Source organism: Hyla sarda, chromosome 2 (genome assembly GCF_029499605.1).
Source record: "Hyla sarda isolate aHylSar1 chromosome 2, aHylSar1.hap1, whole genome shotgun sequence".
Lineage (NCBI taxonomy): Eukaryota > Metazoa > Chordata > Amphibia > Anura > Hylidae > Hyla > Hyla sarda.
The window spans coordinates 163015415-163036645 of record NC_079190.1 but is presented as its reverse complement, the minus strand read 5'-3'; the positions used below and the strand labels follow the sequence as shown (position 1 = coordinate 163036645).

Genomic DNA, 21231 nt, shown 5'->3' with positions numbered 1-21231 from the left:
GGTGTCCTCACAGCACCATTCTCAAGTCTTCCTTTTTTTCTATTTATATATATATATATATATATATATATATATATATATATATATTCCTTGAAGTGAAATAGAAATTTAAGTTAAAGATAATTTAGCAAATTTGGGGGTTTTCTTTTCTACACCATTTACCTTGTGGTTGAGCTAACATGTTATTTTGATACTTTAGGCCGGCCTGATTACAGCGAAACCAGATTTCTATAGATTCCGTCATGTTTTACTAATTTGAAAAATTTTTGGAAGTTTTTCAATTATTTTTAATTTCCATTTTTTGACCCCTTTGACAATTACGCATGCAACGATACTAAATATGTTTATTTTTATTATACTTACATGTTTTTATATAGGAAAAGGGAGTGATTTTATCTTTTAACATGGAAGGGGTTAATGTGTGTCTTTTAAACTTTTATTTAAAACTTTTTTTTTTTTTTGTTTTTTACACTTTATTAGACTTTTAGGAGGAATCAATAGATTCCTCATACAGATCAATAGAGTTCTATTGAACTCCATTGATCTGTGTGCTCTGGGATCCATTGATAGAGCCTTGTCCAGCCAGGCTTTATCAATGACAGAGCCACGGACACCAGGGAAGCAGAGGAAAGCCCTCCGGCTACCTCTATAGTGGATCTCCCTCACGCTGCGGGGGGCAATCCACCCCACTAGCCCACCATTTTATTTATTCATACAACCTTATGAAAAGTAGAAAAAAAAGCGATCATTGTCACATGTACCCCAGAATGGTACCAATGAAAATGTCAATTTGTCACCCAAACATATTTTGGCACCCCAAAGCAACTTAATACAATACCGGCAACTTATCCTATAAAAGGATGCTCCAAAATCCACAAAGGGCTCCTTCATGTCTGAGGGCTGTGTCTGAGTTACATAGCTCACAAGGGAGAAATATGGGATATTTCTAAATACATTAGAATTAAGAGAATGAATGTTGACTTGCATTTCTCTGTCAACACCTGCCGTGTTACAGAAAAAAAATTATTAAAATGGAAAATCTGCAAAAAAATTTAAATTTAATTCTTCAATTCTACCTCAACGTTGCTTTCATTTCTGTGAAACTCCTAAAGGGTTAATAAACTTCTTAAATGTCAGTCTGAATACTTTGATGGATGCAGTTTTTATAATTGGGTGATTTATAAGGGGTTCTAACATACAGGCACGTCAAATTCAGCTAAATTGGTCCCTAAAAATCAGATTTAGAAATGTTCTTAATGTGGGAACTTACTGCTAAACTTACTGTATATACCTTGTAGTGCCCTGCCCTAAAAGTAAATGGTGTTTAACAAATGATGCCAACATAAAGTATACACATTGTAGATGTAAATTCATTATTTAACTTATGCAGCAAAAACTGCTTAATATATTAACCAAAATTTACCACTAATACAAAGTAATATGATATAAAGTATCAGACTAGTTTGGGTTAGTAAAAGCATTTCAAAGATATTACCATTTAATGAGACACAAATCAGATTAAAGGAAAAACTGTCAGCCTGCTCTATCACACGAAACCTAATACACTGAGTTATAGTGTGGGTGAACAGGATTCTAACGAGGGGTCACTTACTTATTTTGGCCCACTGGCTGCCAAGATATTTGCCTGTAAATTTCCGGTATTTCATCCATGACTAGCACTTTGAAGGCATTGCCCCCGTCGGCTGGCCACCTCTACCTCCCGGAGTGAATGTCCTAAGCCCGCCCCCACTATTAGCATATTAATTTTACAACTCCACGTCCTAGTGACATTAGATTAGGTCGCGTGAGTGCTTTGTCTGCAGAGCGCATGCGCCGAAAGATTTCAAACAGCTCTCACGTCCTGATGACGTGAGCTTTCTGCTGTTTGAAATCTTCTGGCGCATGAGCTTTGCAGACAGAGCGCTGCACTCACGTGACCTTTGACTCCACGTCACTAGAACATGGAGTTGAATATAATGAATATGCTAATAGCGTGGGAGGGCTTAGAAACCTTCACTTCAGGAGGCGGGGGCAACACCTTCAAAGCGCTAGTCATGAATGAAATTGCGGACTTTACAGGCAAATATCTCAGCAGCCAGGGGAGCTAAATAAGTAAGTGGCTCCTCGTTAGAATCCTGTTCATCCACACTATAACCCAGTGTATGTGGTTTAGTGTGGTTGAACCTGGCTGACAGTTTTGCTTTAAAAAATGGGGCTTGGTCATTAAGGCCAAAACCGGCCAAGGAATGAAGGGGTTAATGTGCCTTGTTTCTCATTCAGGACATCATTGTAAACAAAGACAACAGTGGCCGTGAATTGCAGGACATGAAATGGGCACTGTTTTACTAAGTTTCCTTCTCCTGAGCACCTAGAAATGGCCTGGGCAGAGGCATAGTGTGTATTAAAGGTGCCACATGTGTCTGAGTGGTGGAGGAGAAAACTGGGGGGGATGTTCGTGTTTGTCGGAGGATCAAATGATCATCTCTACTGGTGGTCTGTCTGGGCCATCTAAAGCCTGGTCCCCATATCAGCTAATTTGTCAAAACAACCATCCTGGTACTCTCTATACAATAATGCCCCTCCTCCCAAAGTCTGTTAACTGTAAATGCCTAGCAGTAAACTATCTCTCACCAAGAAGTACACTACCCAAAAGTAGCCTCTGAGAACTTTTTTATAGAGCAAAGGGGAAAACCCTTCTATGACCCAGTGTCTAATAAGACCACAACTGTAATCATTTACATATCTGATAACTCCATACGGAGTTTTGCAACAATATGACATTCATATCTGTGTGCATTATTGTTGATTTTTTCGTCACTGTGTTTTGACTAGGCCACCAAATGAAATAAAGATAAAGCTAAATAAGCAAAATACTTTGGTAAACTCACTAAATATGAATTATATAAAGTACTAAAAGGAAAAAGGAATGAGAGTAGTGCTTCATGTGCACAGAATTAAGACTGTGAGCATATTATATTTTATATAATATTTTTCTATTCTACCTATCCAGTATTTAGTGAGTTCGGAATTAGAAAATACATTTGGTGGGCGCTAAGATACAGTGTGTGTGTGTGTAAACTGTTAACTCCTCATTGCATCTGTACAGTTATTACATTTTTTTTAAATATTTTTTTGCTGTCGCATACTCCTCTAGCTAGCAGAGTAACTTCACACGAGACTATTCTACTTTTGGAAAGAATTTTCAATCCTCTTTTTTAAATTGAAATATTCATAGGTGGCTGTGTCATTGTCTTTAGATTAAGGACACAGTGAACAATCTCCAGAAATCTGTTTGGTTTTAGTTTCATGGATTCAGAAGAAAAGTGCAAATACCAGACTTTCATCTTTTTGCAGTGTGATGAACTTTTATGTTGAAAGAAGTCCGATTTCAAATCTAGTTTTGTGTTGTTTTTGGCTGGTTCTGCTTTATATGAAGAATTCCTTTAATCTAACAATTCCACATTTTGTATTCATGTAGCTAGTTGAAGGATCTCTGAAATGTTCTCCATACATATGAATTTATTATCACCAGGGCAGAAAAGTCATCTTTATTTTATATTGTATTTCAAAATCGATGGCATATTATTACATGTCTGTTTGTACGTCTTTAACATTTAGGGTGGGGTTGAAAGGAAATAAAAATGGGTTGATCTAAAGTTTCATTAAAATTGCTTATGCCCCGTCCCAGGCATTTTAAGTGGACCATCTGTCTAAACATCTCAACCCCCCCTCCCCCCCAAAACCTCCTGATCATTTCCTCAACTTATTCATAAACCATGGGAGGGCTGCTTTGTAGTCGTAGTGTAGTTTGGTTCAGTCTACCCCCACTGAATACATCTATGCACTTGCATAACATACATTTCACAGCTCCAGAAATTCTCTGAACTTAGTTCAGATGAATGGCCCACATACTCATGGTCCCCCTCTTTTTATCCCTCTGTCTTTATTCCAACAGGGATTTCTATGTGAAACTGACCTTACTTGCCACAGAACCTAGCACATTATTCTTGATCATTTTACATGCCACCTGCGGTTAGTGCTGTGATGGTAAATTTTGTAATGACTGGTTCACTCTTGCCTATTGTCTTAAGGCAAGAGTTTGCTTTTATTACTGCATTCCTAATTGCACCACTTTTGTAGACTTCATAATTTGTCTTTGTGTTTTGATAATACATATGTAAATAAATTCCACAAAACTAATTAAGAAATTGTATAGAATGCAAACACTACAATCATTTTCACCCTATGAGGTTTACATTTTTTTTAATACTGTATTACTGTTACGGCTATTAAGTCTATTTTTATTGTATTCTTTATTTGAACCTTGTGCTTAAAATATCTGCATTTATTAGTCAAATAGCAATACTGTCAATAAAATGCAACAGCACCACCATATACATTTTTAACAAATTAAAGGTAAACAGATGTACACTATTTTTATCTATATGTATGTGCCTATATTGGAAATATGTATGCTTCTGGCTTGAGTTTTCACGGTCACCTTAACTTTATCACAGTTTATTGGTTGGACAAAAAGGTTTACCAATGAGCAATATTATATACTTGGACTGGCCATTAAGTCGAACTTATTATCCTACCTTGGCGATCCAGAAAAAGTTGTCCCTATAAGGTGGTGCCCAATACTAGCGAAAAATTCCTTTCCATGTCCAAATATTGTAATTAAAATAAATCTCTGGGTTAATGTCCCTTGTCATTGTTAAATGTCAAGGCGTGAAAGGATCACTAGAAAGATCTCTGAACTGTCCATTTATATGTTTGTATATTGTAATCAAATCATCACTAAGCCATTTTTTCCAAACAAAATAACCCCGAGTCTTGGCGCTGCAATCCACTCATTCTTTTAATTAGGCTGGGTTCTCATTACGTTTTCCCCCATAAGGGAGCGCATATGGCAGGGGAGAGCTAAAAACTTGCGCTCCCGTATGCCTTTCTATGCGCTCCCATATGTAATTCATTTCAATGAGTCGACCGCAGTGAAACATTCGGTCTGGTCGGCTCATTTTTGCCCTATATGCGCTTTTTCAACCGGACCTAAAACCGTGGTTGACCACAGTTTTAGGTCCGGGGAAAAATCGCATACGGGGCAAAAATGAGCCGAACGGACCGAACGTTTCACTGCGGTCGGCTCATTGAAATGAATTACATACGGGAGCGCATAGAAAGGCATATGGGAGCACAAGTTTTTAGCTCTCCCCTGCAGTATGCGCACCCGTATGGGGGAAAACATAATGGGAACCCAGCCTTACCTGTGTCACCCTCCTTTGCATTTTCTTTAGTCCATTTCCTACAGAGAGATCCAGAATTGTAATGGTCTGACCATTCATTTGTAGAGAGGTAAAATTATGTTCCTGAAATGAGCATCTGTCTCTCTTGATACATTTCATGATTTTATTTGCCTTGGCCACAGCTTCCTGACATTGGGCGGTACTGAGTAGCTTCCGAGTCCCATCCTCTGTTGCCCCCCCCCCCCCCTGAATTGCACTGTGCAATACAGGAGCGAAAGAGCACAGGATTCGGAAGGCATCAGCTCTTGCTTTTAGTGTAAATAGTGCTGGCTCCCAATATCTGTCTATCTATACACACACCAGTTTCCCAACTAGTGTGCCTCCAGCTTTTGCTAAACTAGAACTGCCAGCATGCCCAGACGTTCTTTGGCCTAGGAGTTGTAGTTTTGCAACAGCTGGAGGCACTGATATAAACACCATGCATGAAGGAGGGTGTTATTAAATATATATACCTTGCATGGAAGTAGGGATATGTGTATGTATATATATATATATATATGTGTGTGTATATATATATATATATATATATATATATATATATATATATGTGTGTGTATATATATATATATATATATATATATATATATATATATATAGGAAAGGATGACCGCAGCACTCAGTAGTAGTGAATATCAAAAAAGTGGCTTTATTCCAAAAGCAAACAGAAGCGTTTTGGAATAAAGCCACTTTTTTTTGATTTTTCACTACTACGGAGTGCTGCGGTCATCCTTTCCTTTGCTGCATGAATTGGACCCAAGACCAGGGTCTCAGAGACTACTTCCACCATACCTACCTTCTCAGAAGTGCTGCTTATCGCTTTAACCTTTATTTATTTATTTATATATATATATATATATATATTTATTTACAATCTTGGCTTCTTTGTTTTTGGGGGGGGGGGGGGGGGATTTAACCATTAAGGATTCTGCGATGCGCCTGTTTTTACCTTAATGACAAGGCCCCATTTTTCAACCCCTTGGGGACGGAGCCCCTAAGGACGGGAGCATTTTTTTCAAATCTGACCTCTATCAGTTTATGCATTAATTACTCTGGGATGCTTTTACTTATAAAATTGATTCCGAGAGAGTTTTTTTGTGACATATTCTACTTTGTAAGAGGTAAGTTTTTATCGATACTTCATTTCATTTACTTGCTGAAAAATTCCCAAATTTAAGGAAAAATTTGAAAATTAAGCATTTTTCTAAATTTGAAGCACTCTGCTTGTAAGGAAAAGGGACATGTCACACAAATTACATATTGATTCATATATACAATATGTTAACTTTATGTTGAAATCATAACGTTGACATGTTTTTACTTTTTGAAGACATCAGAGGGCTTCAAAGTATAGCAGCAATTTACCAATTTTTCACGAAAATTTCAAAATCTGAATTTTTTAAGGACCAGTAAAGTTTCCCCTATGATGGACCCCATTATGAAAACTGCACCCCTCAAAGTATTCTAAATGACATTCAAAAAGTTTAACCCTTTAGGTGTTTCACAGGAATAGCAGCAAAATGGAGGAGAAAAATAAAAATCTAAATTTTTTACACCAACATGTTACTGTAGCCCCATTTTTTTTTCATTTTTACAAGGGGTAAAAGGTAAAAAGGCCCCTCAAAACTTTTAATTCATTTTCTCTCGAGTAAGGAAATACCTCATATGTGGATGTAAAGTGCTCTGTGGGAGTAATAAAGGGCTCAGAAGGGAAGGAGTGACAATGGGATTTTGGAGAGCGAGTTTTGCTGAAATGGTTTTTGGGGGGCATATCGCATTTAGGAAGCCCCCATGATGTCAGAACAGTAAAAAAAAAAAAACACATGGCATACTATTTTGGAAACTACACCCCTCAAGGAACGTAACAAGGGGTAAATTGAGTCGTTATACCCCACAGGTGATTGACAAACTTTCGTTAAAATGGGACATTAAAATGAAAAATTTGTTTCTAATGCTTAAAACGCTGGTGTTACCCCAAACTTTTCATTTTAACAAGGTGTAATAGGAGAAAATGGCCCCCAAAATGTATAACCCCATTTCTCTCGAGTAAGGAAATACTTCATATGTGGATGTAAAGTGCTCTGTGGGGGCACTAGAGGGCTCAGAAGGGAAGGAGCGACATTGGGCTTTTGGAGAGCTAATATCCAAGTATAGGGGATAAGATGTCTGATCGCAGGGGTCCCGCTGCTGGGGACCCCCGCAATCTCACCTGCAACCCCCCCCCCCCCGAGTCATCAGTTCTCCGGAGCTAAGTTTGCTCCATGGCTGATGACGGGCCAGCGGTTTGTGACATCATGGCTCAGCTCCCTCATGACATCATGTCCCGCCCCTGCGATCAGACATCTTATCCCCTATCCTTGGATAGGGGATAAGATGTCTAGTGGAGGAGTACCCCTTTAACACCCCACACGTGATTGACGAACTTTCGTTAAAGTGGGACATAACAATAATAAAAGTTAAAAAAATTCTATAAAATGCTGGTGTTAACCCAATTTTTCATTTTCACAAAGGGTAATAAGAGAAAAAGCCCCCAAAAATGTTTAACCCCATTTCTTTTGAGTATGGTAATACCCAATATGTGGATATAAAGTGCTCTGCGGGCGAACTACAATGCTTAGAAGAGAAGGATCGCCATTGGGCTTTTGGAGAGAGAATGTGGTTGGAATAGAAGTCGGAGGCCATGTGCGTTTACAAAGCCCCCATCGGGCCAGAATAGTGGACCCCCCCCTACCCCCCCTCACAGAATGTAATAAGAGGTGCAGTGAGCATTTACACCCCACTGGCATTTGACAGATCTTTGGAACAGTGGGCTGTGCAAATTAAAAATAATATTTTTCATTTTTACGGACCACTGTTCAAAAAAATCTGTCAGACACCTGTGGGGCGTAAATGCTCACTGTACCCCTTAGCTGCCTTCAGAAAGGTGAGCTCATATATTTAGAGATCAAAGACCAGAGCTTATTAATTAAACATTTAATCTGATAAAAGGTATCACAGTGCTATGCATAAAAATAAACAAATGACATACAGTTACAAAAATGTATAAAAGAGTTTAGCAAGACAAGTTCAGAAAGCAAAAATGAAGTTCTTACAGCATGATGATATTAGCAGTCCATGAGAGAGTTCCAGCTGTTCTCAGGATGGTCTTGTCAGCTTGTTCCACAGCATTGAACACCCAACTTTTAGTCTAGCATTGTTTAAATATATCATAACTGCTTTCTTGGGAGGGAGACTCCATTCCCCCCTCCCCTCTGATCCCACCAGGGGGTCTTCTCTGTTCCCCTCTGCCCCTGGTGACATGTAAGGATGAGGGACCAGCAGTGAGGGATATGTCCCAATCCTGTGAGCCTAAGGAGGAGGAGGGAAGGAGTGATAGCCCTGTGTATGATGCCTGTATTGTTATGTCTGGAACTGAGAGAGAGGAAGGTAAACCCCAGGGAGGCATACCAATGGTGGCAGTGGTACCGCGTCAGCAGCATGCCAGGGCTGCAGCTTTAAAAGGAAGGGAGGATGGTGATGCAAGGGGCAAGCTGTGTGACTTGCAAGCCAAAGCAGAGGAAGGTGGAGATGCTAGTTCTCCTGGGGGAAATGTGCTCCCTGATACCACAAGATGGGGGGGAGGGAAATTAGCATTTCCGGGAAGCTCTGCGCAGTGACCCTTCCCTTGAAGGGCTGAGACAACGTGCTGAACATACAGGTGTTGACACAGATGGGCATCGGGTATATTGGGAAAATGATATCTTGTACTGGGAGTCCCTTTCCAAAGGCATGCTAGGGGCCCAGGAGAGAGAAAGGCAGTTAGTGGTTCCTAGGCCGTACAGGAAAGAGCTGCTGAGGTTGGACCATGAGACCCCCCTGGCAGGACATTTGAGAGTGGCCAAGACAAAGTCCAGGTTGGCACACAATTTCTACTGGCCGGGTATGGGTACTGCTGTTGCCAATTATTGTAGATCTTGTCGTGTCTACCAGAGGGTGGGTAAGTCTGGGGATGTTACTCGTGTTCCCCTAGTTCACCTACCAGCCATATCTGTAACCTTTGAACGAGTGGCAGTGGATATTGTGGGACCTCTAGCTATACCCAGCAGCACAGGGAAACAATTTATTCTCACTGTGGTGGATTATGCAATCCCTGAAGCTGTTGCCTTATCCTCTGTCCTAGCAGATAAGGTGGCAGATGCTCTGATCAGTATATTCTGCAGGGTGGGGTTCCCCAAAGAAATGCTCACTGATCAGGGCACACAGTTCATGTCCAATCTCATGCAAAGTATCTGTAAGAAGGTGAATGTACAGCACTTGGTAGAAAGCCCATACCACCCCCAAACAAATGCTCTTTGTGAGAGGTTCAATGGGACCTTGAAACAAATGCTGAAAACCTTTGTAGAATCAAAGGGCAGAGACTGGGGAAAGTATTTACCCCATCTGTTATTTGCTTACAGGGAGGTACCCCAAGAATCTACAGGTTTCTCGCCCTTTGAATTATTATATGGTCACAAAGTGCGGGGACCCCGAGATTTAGTTAGGGAAGAATGGGAAAGGGGGCTACATGCCCCTGAGACTTCTGTGGTGGAGTATGTTCTGAGATTCAGGGACAGGATGCAGGCATTGACGGGGCTGGTACATGACAAACTCACAGCAGCACAGTCCAGGCAGAAGTACAGGTATGATCGCAATGCAAGGGACCGGGTCTATGAAGTGGAACAGAAGGTAATGGTTTTGAACCCCATCAGGCAGAATAAGTTGCAGGCTGCCTGGGAGGGTCCCTTCCCCATTCTGCAGCGCCTAGAACCCACCACATATGTAGTAGCCCTTGAAGAGAGAGGTCACAGACAGAGACAGTACCACATTAATATGGCATACTATGTCCCTGAGGAGGTGGTACTCAGTGTATGTAGTGCACCAGAGGAAGGGCTGGGTAGTGATCCCCTACTAGACCTAGTGGAGGAAGCTAAGAGCCAGGGATCCCTTCAGGATGTGGAGATCAATCCACAGCTCTCAGATGAAAGGAGGAGGCAGCTTAACCCCTTAAGGACCCAGCCATTTTACACCTCAGGACCCGGCCATTTTTTGCACATCTGACCACTGTCACTTTAAACATTAATAACTCTGGGATGCTTTTAGTTATCATTCTGATTCCGAGATTGTTTTTTCGTGACATATTCTACTTTAACATAGTGGTAAAATTTTGTGGTAACTTGCATCCTTTCTTGGTGAAAAATCCCCAAATTTTATGAAAAATTTGAAAATTTTGCATTTTTCTAACTTTGAAGCTCTCTGCTTGTAAGGAAAATGGATATTCCGAATAATTTTTTTTTTTATTCACATATACAATATGTCTACTTTATATTTGCATCATAAAATTGACGTGTTTTTACTTTTGGAAGACACCAGAGGGCTTCAAAGTTCAGCAGCAATTTTCCAATTTTTCACAAAATTTCCAAACTCACAATTTTTCATGGACCAGTTCAGGTTTGAAGTGGATTTGAAGGGTCTTCATTTTAGAAATACCCCACAAATGACCCCATTATAAAAACTGCACCCCCCAAAGTATTCAAAATGACATTCAGTCCGCGTTTTAACCCTTTAGGTGTTTCACAGGAATAACAGCAAAGTGAAGGAGAAAATTCACAATCTCCATTTTTTACACTCGCATGTTCTTGTAGACCCAATTTTTGAATTTTTACAAGGGGAAAAAGGAGAAAATGTATACTTATATTTGTAGCCCAATTTCTCTCGAGTAAGCACATACCTCATATGTCTATGTAAAGTGTTCGGCGGGCGCAGTAGAGGGCTCAGAAGCGAAGGAGCGACAAGGGGATTTTGGAGAGTACGTTTTTTTGAAATGGTTTTTGGGGGGCATGTTGCATTTAGGAAGCCCCTATGGTGCCAGAACAGCAAAAATCCCCCACATGGCATACCATTTTGGAAACTAGACCCCTTGAGGTACGTAACAAGGAATAAAGTGAGCCTTAATACCCCACAGGTGTTTCACGACTTTTGCATATGTGAAAAAATTAAAAAAAAAAATTTCACAAAAATGTGTTTCCCCCCAAATTTCACATTTTTGCAAGGGTTAATAGCAGAAAATACCCCCCAAACATTGTAACCCCATCTCTTCTGAGTATGAAGGTACCCCATAAGTTGACCTGAGGTGTACTATGGGTGAACTACAATGCTCAGAAGAGAAGGAGTCATATTTGGCTTTTTGAGAGCAAATTTTGCTCGGGGGCATGTCGCATTTAGGAAGCCCCTATGGTGCCAGGACAGCAAAAAAAAACACATGGCATACCATTTTGGAAACTAGACCCCTCGGGGAACGTAACAAGAAATAAAGTGAGCCTTAATACCCCACAGGGGTTTCACGACTTTTGCATACGTAAAAAAAAAATAAAAAAAAATAACTAAAAGGTGTGTTTCCCCCCCAAATTTCACATTTTTGCAAGGGTTAATAGCAGAAAATACCCCCCAAAATTTGTAACCACATCTCTTCTGAGTATGGAGGTACCCCAAAAGTTGACCTGAAGTGCACTACGGGCGAACTACAATGCTCAGAAGAGAAGGAGTCATATTTGGCTTTTTGAGAGCAAATTTTGCTCGGGGGGCATGTCGCATTTAGGAAGCCCCTATGGTGCCAGAACAGCAAAATAACCCCCACATGGCATACCATTTTGGAAACTATACCCCTTGAGGAACGTAAGAAGGCGTAAAGTGAGCATTTACCCCCCACTGGTGTCTGTCATATCTTTGGAACAGTGGGCTGTACAACATTTTTTATTTGCACAGCCCACTGTTCCAAAGATCCGTCAGACACCTGTGGGGGGTAAATTCTCACTGGACCCCTTATTACATTCCGTGAGGGGTGTAGTTTCCGAAATGGGGTCACATGTGTTTTTTTTTTTTTTTTTGCATTTGTCAAAACCGCTGTAACAATCAGCCACCCCTGTGCAAATCACCTCAAATGTACATGGCGCACTCTCCCTTCTGGGCCTTGTTGTGCGCCCCCAGAGCAGTTTGTGCCCACATATGGGGTATCTCCGTACTCGGGAGAAATTGCATTACAAATTTTGGGGGGCTTTTTTCCCCTTTACCTCTTGTCAAAATGAAAAGTATAGGGCAACACCAGCATGTTAGTGTAAAAAGTTTATTTTTTTTACACTAACATGCTGGTGTAGACCCCAACTTCACCTTTTCATAAGGGGTGAAAGGAGAAAGAGCCCCCCAAGATTTGTTAGTCAATTTCTCCCGAGTACGGTGATACCCCATATGTGACCCTAAACTGTTGCCTTGAAATACGACAGGGCTCCGAAGTGAGAGCGCCATGTGCATTTGAGGCCTGAATTAGGGATTTGCATAGGGGTGGACATAGGGGTATTCTACGCCAGTGATTCCCAAACAGGGTGCCTCCAGCTGTTGCAAAACTCCCAGCATGCCTGGACAGTCAACGGCTGTCCGGCAATACTGGGAGTTGTTGTTTTGCAACAGCTGGAGGCTCCATTTTGGAAAGAGTGGCGTACCAGGTGTTTTTCATTTTTATTGGGGAGGGAGGGGGGCTGTGTAGGGGTATGTGTATATGTAGTGTTTTTTACTTTTTATTTTATTTTGTGGTAGTGTAGTGTAGTGTTTTTAGGGTACAGTCGCACGGGCGGGGGGGGGGGTTACAGCGAGTTTGAGCTGCCGCGCAAAATTTGCTGCATTGCAAACTTGCAGCCCGATACTCACTGTAAGCCGCCTGCCCATGTGAGTGTACCCTGTACATTCACAGGGGGGGGACCTCCAGCTGTTGCAAAACTACTACTCCCAGCATGCCTGAGAATGTTTGGGAGTTGTGGTTTTGCAACAGCTGGAGGCACACGGGTTGGGAAACACTGAGTTAGGAAACAATGTTTCCCAACCAGTGTGCCTCCAGCTGTTGCAAAACCACAACTCCCAAACATTCTCAGGCATGCTGGGAGTAGTAGTTCTGCAACATCTTTAGAGCCAGATGTTGCCGAACTACAACTCCCAGCATGCTTGGAGTTGTAGTTTTGCAACATCTGGAGGACTAGTTTGCAGACCACTAATACAGTGGTTCCCAATCTGTGCCCTTCCAGATGTTGCAAAACTACAACTCCCAGTATGCCAAAACTGTCCAGGCATGCTGGGAGTTGTAGTTCTGCAACATCTGAAGGGCCAGATGTTACAGAACTACAACTCCCAGCATGCCTGGACAGTAAGGGCATGCTGAGGATGTGTAGTTTTGCAACATCTGGAAGGGCACAGTGGTCCAAAAACTGTGGACCTCCAGATGTTGCAAAACTGCAACTCCCAGCATGCCCAGACGCCAAGGGCTGTCTGGGCATGCTGGGAGTTGTAGTTTACAGGGTCCTATTACAGCAATGCATGTCGCTTTACGGCGACGTGCATTGCTGTAAAGGGCCCGACCGCGGCTGAAGATCAACTCACCTGTCGCCGCCGCCGCCATCTTCCTCGCCGGGATCCGGGTCTTCAGGGACGAGGTAAGTACCGGGGCCGGTCCCCAGCACTCCCCCGTCCCCCGCCGCGTCCTCCGGTCTTCCTCCCGTCCTGTCCCGACTTTCAGGGGCCGGGCAGGACGGGAGGAAGTAACCGCCCCCCCTCCTGCGATTGGTCGGTTCACTAACCGACAGATCGCAGGGGATCGGAGAGGGGGCCGGCTTGCCACCTCGCTCCGATACTTCAGCATGGTCCTGGCTGTCTGTGACAGCCGGGATCATGCGAAATTACCGGGCGGTCGGGTCCCAGAGACCCGATCAGCCCGGTATCGCCGCAGATCGCAAGGGCGATTTCCCTTGCGATTTGCGGCGATCGCCGACATGGGGGGCCTACATGGCCCCCCTCGGCGTTTGCCCTGGATGCCTGCTGAAGGATTTCAGCAGGCATCCAGTTCCGATCTCTGCCCGGCGAGCGGCAGAGACCGGAAAACGCCAGGACGTGCGGGGACGTCCTGGGTCCTTAAGGCCCAGGGTGCGGGGACGTCCCCGTACGTCCTGGGTCCTTAAGAGGTTAATCCCAAGAAGAGAAATAGAGGAGTAATGGAGACAGATCGATTAGCCTGGCAGGCAAGATCTCTCTGTCTCCATCTTAAGGGGGAGGTGTCAGGCCCAAGGCCTGATTATGGAAACATACATGTGTTTTATAATTGCATCTATGTATAAACTAAGACCTGGGGGCTGAGGGGTCCCCCTAGCCCATCTCCACTAGGTTTTGGCATTGGCAATGCATTGTCGCCACATTTCACAATACACCCCATTCCACTTTTGGAAAACATTACTGGTTCAGTCACAGGTAAACAATTATCAATCCCCTGCACCCCCTCCCAGTTACCACAGTTCACAGTGTCTCCCAAAGTCTCGCACAGTACCTCAGAATGAACAGGGCTCTCTCCTAGCCCATCCGGTGTGCAGGTAGTGTCCTCTGGAGCATAATGACAGAGCATCCGACCCAAATCATTCCCCAGCAGAACATTAACAAGGAGGTCCTCAGAGACCCCCACCTCCCGCAAACCTTTGCCTGTACCCCAATCCAGGTACACACGGGCCATGGGCACAGCAGGCCACACACCTCAAATTCCTTTTAAAGCCATGGTTCTTCCAGGGATGATGTCCTCTGTATCCACCACTTCAGGCCGCACAAAGGTAAAGGAGGCTCCAGAATCTCGCAAACCCACTGTCACCCGGTCACCCACAGTTACATTCTGCAGGTTATCCGCTCTTTTCTCCACCGCTCCGGACACCAGAAGAACGGCTGTGTGTCCCCCAGCTACTGGTGGAGAATTCTTTTTGTTGGGGCAAGTGGCACTCAGGTGCCCAATATTGTTGCATCTGTAACATCGGCGGGTGTCCACCTGACCCAATGTGGCTCCTGTTGCTTTTGGGAATGATGGCAAGAATTTCCCGGCTGACCTGGTGGTGCTTTGTGGTTGTGTGGCTCCCCTCCAGGTACTTGCTCCAGCTTGTGCAGATCCACGCTTTGCTGCTGGCGCCCGGTTGTTGGCAAAGTCATCTCCTAGTTCTGCTGCTTCCATGGCTGTCTTGGGCTTGCCGTCCAAAATCCACTCTCTGGCTTCAAAGCTCCGTGTTTGGAAAAACTGATCCAGAACCATCAAGTCCTCCAGGGCCTCATAGGTAGTGACTTGTAGGCCCCCAGTCCTTAGCTGACCTGCATGTTCAGTGCAGCTTTCTGTGGCGCTTTGTTGCAAAGTCCTAAATCTTTTCCGATAAGCCTCTGGAGTCAGATTAAAACTTTTTAGCAGGGCAGATTTTTCCCTCACAGCTGTGGGGTTAGATATCGTCCCCACTGTTCCTTAGGTAGATGGAATTGCCGGCAAACCTTTTCAAATCCCCTCAGGAACACATCCAGATCACCATCTTTCTCCAACATGGGGAAATGTTCCAAGCAAGGTTTGTGGTCTCCTTGATCCTGCACATCACTCTGTGCGGATGAAGCATCCCCTCTCAGCCTCAGAACCTCTAGTTCATGCCTCCGCTGGGCCTCTCTTTCTGACGCCTCTCTCTCTGCAGCTCGTATCTGTGCCTCTCTCTCTGCAGCCCGTGCCTCTCTCTCTGCAGTTTGGTACTGGAGAAGCAGTTGGAGTTTCATATTGGCATCCACATTCCCAAGGTGTTGTAAGGCAGTCCGCATATAAGAGTCCAAGGCCTCATGTGGAGTACTGTCCTGATGGGGAGTAATGTTATATTCCCCAGGTGACATCAGTCCTTGGATGGCAGTTCCAGCTGTAGGACTTTCTCATGTCACTCAGCTCTTCTGCACGGGCATCATACTCCACAAGATCAGCAATAAGTTTTTCCTTGTTCTTTCCTGCAGTAGGGATGTCTTTTTCTTGGCACATTAGCTCCAGTGCAGGCTTGGACTGCTTGCGATATGCCTCCATATTTCCGAGATGAGACAGAAGAGGTAAAACAGAAGATGGGGAGGACGGAACTGTCTTGCACTCTTTTTGTATGTCTTTTAAACCAGCACTGAGCTCTGTCTTTGGAATTTACACACAAGAATATGTATGTAATTTCTTTTTAGTGCGAAGATTTCCTTACAGGTAAAATCCAGCAAGCCCTTAAAACCTCTAAATATGTCCCGACGCTGCCACCAGTTGTCACGATCACACCCTATTGGTCCAGCCAAGACGCTAGAGAGAGTGTGATGATGCAAGGGTTAAAGCCGCCAGACCTCTGGGTATCCACTACTAGTCCCAGCAAGTCACCAAATTAACCCTTAGATACGTGTTTCCACCAGAGCTGCCTTCAGAAAGGTGAGCTCATATATTTAGAGATCAAAGACCAGAGCTGACTAATTAAACATTTAATCTGATAAAAGGTATCACAGTGCTATGCATAAAAATAAACAAATGACATACAGTTACAAAAATGTATAAAAGAGTTTAGCAAGACAAGTTCAGAAAGCAAAAATGAAGTTCTTACAGCATGATGATATTAGCAATCCATGAGAGAGTTCCAGCTGTTCTTAGGATGGTCTTGTCAGCTTGTTCCACAGCATTGAACACCCAACTTTTAGTCTAGCATTGTTTAAATATATCATAACTGCTTTCTTGGGAGGGATACTCCATTTCCCCCTCCCCTCTGATCCCACCAGGGGGTCTTCTCTCTTCCTGGCCCCTTATCTGTTTGATTTTATGATGGGACCAGAGTGCATGACTTCAAAGAAGATGTAAACACACAGCCAGACCCCAATAAACTGCAATACACAAAAGACACAGGATTCACCGTCTGAATGACCCCTCACCCCCCAGGTCTTAGTTTATACATAGATGCAATTATAAAGCACATGTATGTTTCCTTAATCAGGCCTTGGGCCTGACACCGCCCCTCTATGCAAGCCTACGGGAGGGGGCGTGACAGCTATCACGCCCCTTCCCGTAGGCTTGCATTGAGGGGCGGAGCGTGACATCACACGGGGGCGGGGGCATGATGTCACACGCCGCCCGCCCTGTAGTCGCCGGTAATCAGTCCCGGAGCGAACACACTCCGGGGACTGATTACAAACGGGGTGCCGCGTGCATGATCCCAGGGGTCCCCAGTGGCAGGACTCCCGCTATCAGGCATCTTATCCCCTATCCTTTGGATAGGGGATAAGATGTCTAAGCATCGGAGTACCCCTTTAAGTACCAGGACGCGAGGGCGTACCTGTACGCACTCCGTCCCCAAAAGGTTAAACCTGACCTGTGTCTCTTTAGGTGGTAATACCTCTGACATGCTTTTATAGAGCAAAGCTAGACTGTTTTTTCATGAAATATTGTTCGTTATATTAGTGGTAAATCTTTGATGATACATTCAGCATTTTTGGTGAAAAAAACTACAATATTATGAAGAATAGCTTTTTATGTTCTTTTTCCTTTTTTACGACCATATCCTTTTATTCCCTTTTTTGTGTTTCCATGTTCTGACACCCATAAATTTAATCTTTTTCTTGCAATTGCATTGTGTGAGGGCTTTTTTTTTTTGCGAGATGAGCTCTACTTTTTATTGGTATCATTTATGCGATACATGCTATCTTTTGCAAAAAAAATGTCCATGTTTTGGACCAAATTTAGCAATTCTTGCACTTTTTTTTTTTTTTTACACCATGTGGGATTAAGAATGTGAGAATACCTATTATGTATAGGTTTTGGGTTGTTGTTTTTTGTGATAATACAGGACAATTTTTTTTTTTTTTTACAAATATATGGAGATAATGCTGGTCTGTGTATCATGGTCCGGGTGAGTACGTCAGGCACAGGGGACAGGGTAATGTAACAGAATAATAAAGGATGAGTGTGACCTTGTGAGAGAAGGTGAATTTGATAGGGGATTAATATGATAGGATGAGTGTGGCAGAGAGAGAGGGTAAGGAAGTTTGTTATGATTGGAGGGTATGGGAATAACAAGATTAGGGGGGATAAATGGGTTACGTGGCAGGAGTTTTTTTTTTTTTTTTTTTTTTTTTGTCATCTATGCCCATTCTGCAATGCATAAAGAAAATAAACCTCTACTCACCTCCAGCACTCCCACTGTGCCTTTGTTATCCTGCTCCGGTCCCAGGTGCGCTCCTCTTCCTGCTTCCCGGGCCCAGTATATCGCGCTTCAATTGTGAATCGCGCGCTGCAGCAATGTCCCACCCTGGCTAGTGATTGGCTGAGCGGCAGTATGACACATTGGGCCCAGGCCTTGGTCTTCCTGGTGCCTGGGACAAATGTGTCATACTTCCATTTAGGAAGAGGATAACACCAGGTACCAGAGCAGGATACTAGAAGCACTGTGGGAGTGTTGGAGGGGAGTAAAGGTTACTATTTTTATATATTGCAGAATGGGCATAGTTTACAACAAAAAACAAACTCCTGCCAGATAACCCCTTTTAATGTAAATGTGGCTGTGTGAAGGGGATGACAATGTGTTGAGGGGGGTGAAATGTATGTGGATTTCTCTGGTAGGTTTACCCAGTGTTTCAAAACTTAGTATGTTAGTGTAAGTTTTTTTCCTTTAGCCTAAGTTCTTTGCCTTACATTTAGCCTCGTAAAACTTATTTTGCCCCTAAAACATTGCTCCTAAACATTAAGGTTCCCTAAATGCATTGCAATATCATAACATTTTCCTCTGTGTTAATTACCCTACAGAGCATAGTATTATATGCAAGTAATTGAAATTCTACTTTCAGGATGTGGCAACAAACTAATCATAACAAGCAGGGGCGTACCTAGAGCATTTGGCACCAGGGCCGGACCCGTTGTTTGGCACCCCCCCCCCCCCCCACATACACACACACGCACACACACCCCCCCCCCTTAATTACACCCCTCCCCCCTGACAATGATCAGGGCCCCCGGACCAAAAAAAAAAGGCAAGGGCCCCTGCTAGTCTCTGCAGCTCATAAATCTTCTGCCATGCCCCTATTCCACCCAAATCCCACACACAATAAACAAAAATGTATATATGTAAGAAACACTTTAATGTAGGTAAATTTCCATGACCAATAATACTGGTATACAAGGAGTAAATATATACCACCACTCAATAACTTATAATACTGCCATACTGTACTGAATAAAACCACTATACACAGACCATTATACTATACAGGATCTGTACACAATATAAGTGATTATATACAGGACCATATCGGGGTAGATATCAGCTGTACACAGGATCTGTACACCATATAATTGATTACAGTTACATTTTGGGACTCACAATTACGTCTTTTCTGATCAGCAGCGTCCTCTTTCCTTTTCTTCTCCGTCCGCATAAGACCGCCATGTGGATCTCTTAACATCTGCAGGAAAAACATGTCGGACTCTACATTTTTTCAGAGCCCTCCCCTCCTCTACACAATCTTTCCATCTATAGGCCCACTAACTGTAATGATGCACTTCTTTGTGTCCTGCACAGTAAAAGGGCAGGTAGGTAGGTAGCCAGGTAACCCCCCTCTTTCCCATAGGTATATGCAGAGTTACACCCCCCCTCTTTCCCATAGGTATATGCAGAGTTACACCCCCCCCCTTTTTCCCATAGGTATATGCAGTTACACCCCCCTCTTTCCCTCAGGTATATGCAGAGCTACACCCCCCCTCTTTCCCATAGGTATATGCAGTTACACCCCCCCTCTTTCCCATAGGTATATGCAGAGCTACACCCCCCTCTTTCCCATAGGCATATGCAGAGTTACAACCCCCCCCTCTTTCCCATAGGCATATGCAGAGTTACACCCCCTCCTCTTTCCCATAGGCATATGCAGAGATACACCCCTCCTCTTTCCCATAGGCATATGCAGAGTTACACCCCCCCCTCTTTCCCATAGGAATATGCAGAGTTACACCCCTCTCTTGCCCATAGGCGTATGCAGAGTTACACCCCCCTCTTTCCCATAGGCATATGCAGAGTGACCCCCCCCCCTCTTTCCCATAGGAATATGCAGAGTTACACCCCCCCCTCTTTCTCATAGGTATATGCAGACCTACACCCCCCTCCCTCCCTTCCCCATAGGTATATGCAGACCTACACCCTCCCCTCCTCCCTACCTTCCGCCTAGATATATGCAGACCTACACCCCCCCTCCCTCCCTTCCCCATAGGTATATGCAGACCTACACCCCCCCTCTCTCCCTTCCCCATAGGTATATGCAGACCTACACCCCCTCCCTTCCCCATAGGTATATGCAGACCTACACCCCCTCCCTCACTCCCTTCCCCATAGGTATATGCAGACCTACACCCCCCCTCCCCTCCCCATAGGTATATGCAGACCTACACCCCCTCCCCTCCCCATAGGTATATGCAGACCTACACCCCCCCCTCCCCATAGGTATATGCAGACTTACACCCCCCTCCCCTCCCTCCCTTCCCCATAGGTTTATGCAGACCTACACCCCCCTCCCTTCCCCATAGGTATATGCAGACCTACCCACCCCCCTTGGTACGCCACTGATAACAAGTACTGGCAAGTAAATGTAATCTTGTCCAGTGTTTAGCTGTAAGCATTGTAAGAATGGGTAGACATATTTCCATTGGAAATGGAAATGGAAAGTTAATTCTGTCACAACTGATTAAAGGAGTTATTCAGGAATTGAAAAACATTGGTAATTTCTTTCAAAGACCTCTCCTTGTCTGTCTCCAGGTTGGGTGTGGTTCTGCAGCTCAGTTCCATTGAAGTGAATGGAGCCAAGTTGTAACACCACACCCAAAGTGGAGACAGACAGAGAGCGGTCTTTGGAAAGAAGATAGGTCTATTTTTAGATTTCTGGAAAACCCCTTTAATAGAAATTGTCTTTTTCTAGTGAAAACTAAAGGAGGATATTCCGCTATGGATTTATTAACTCTTTCATGTTTTATATGCTCCTCAGCACAGCAAGTACTTTTTTTGTTACATCTGGGTGAAAATGATCAGCATTTATAATCCAAGAGCGATGC

The 21231-nt window shown here is 43.6% G+C and overlaps 1 protein-coding gene across 2 annotated transcripts in view; it reads left to right on the top strand.

The window, feature by feature from the left end:
• The window catches only part of PCCA (propionyl-CoA carboxylase subunit alpha), a 1119575-nt gene that overhangs the window by 876776 nt on the left and 221568 nt on the right, over window positions 1-21231 (top strand). The window lies entirely within an intron of this gene.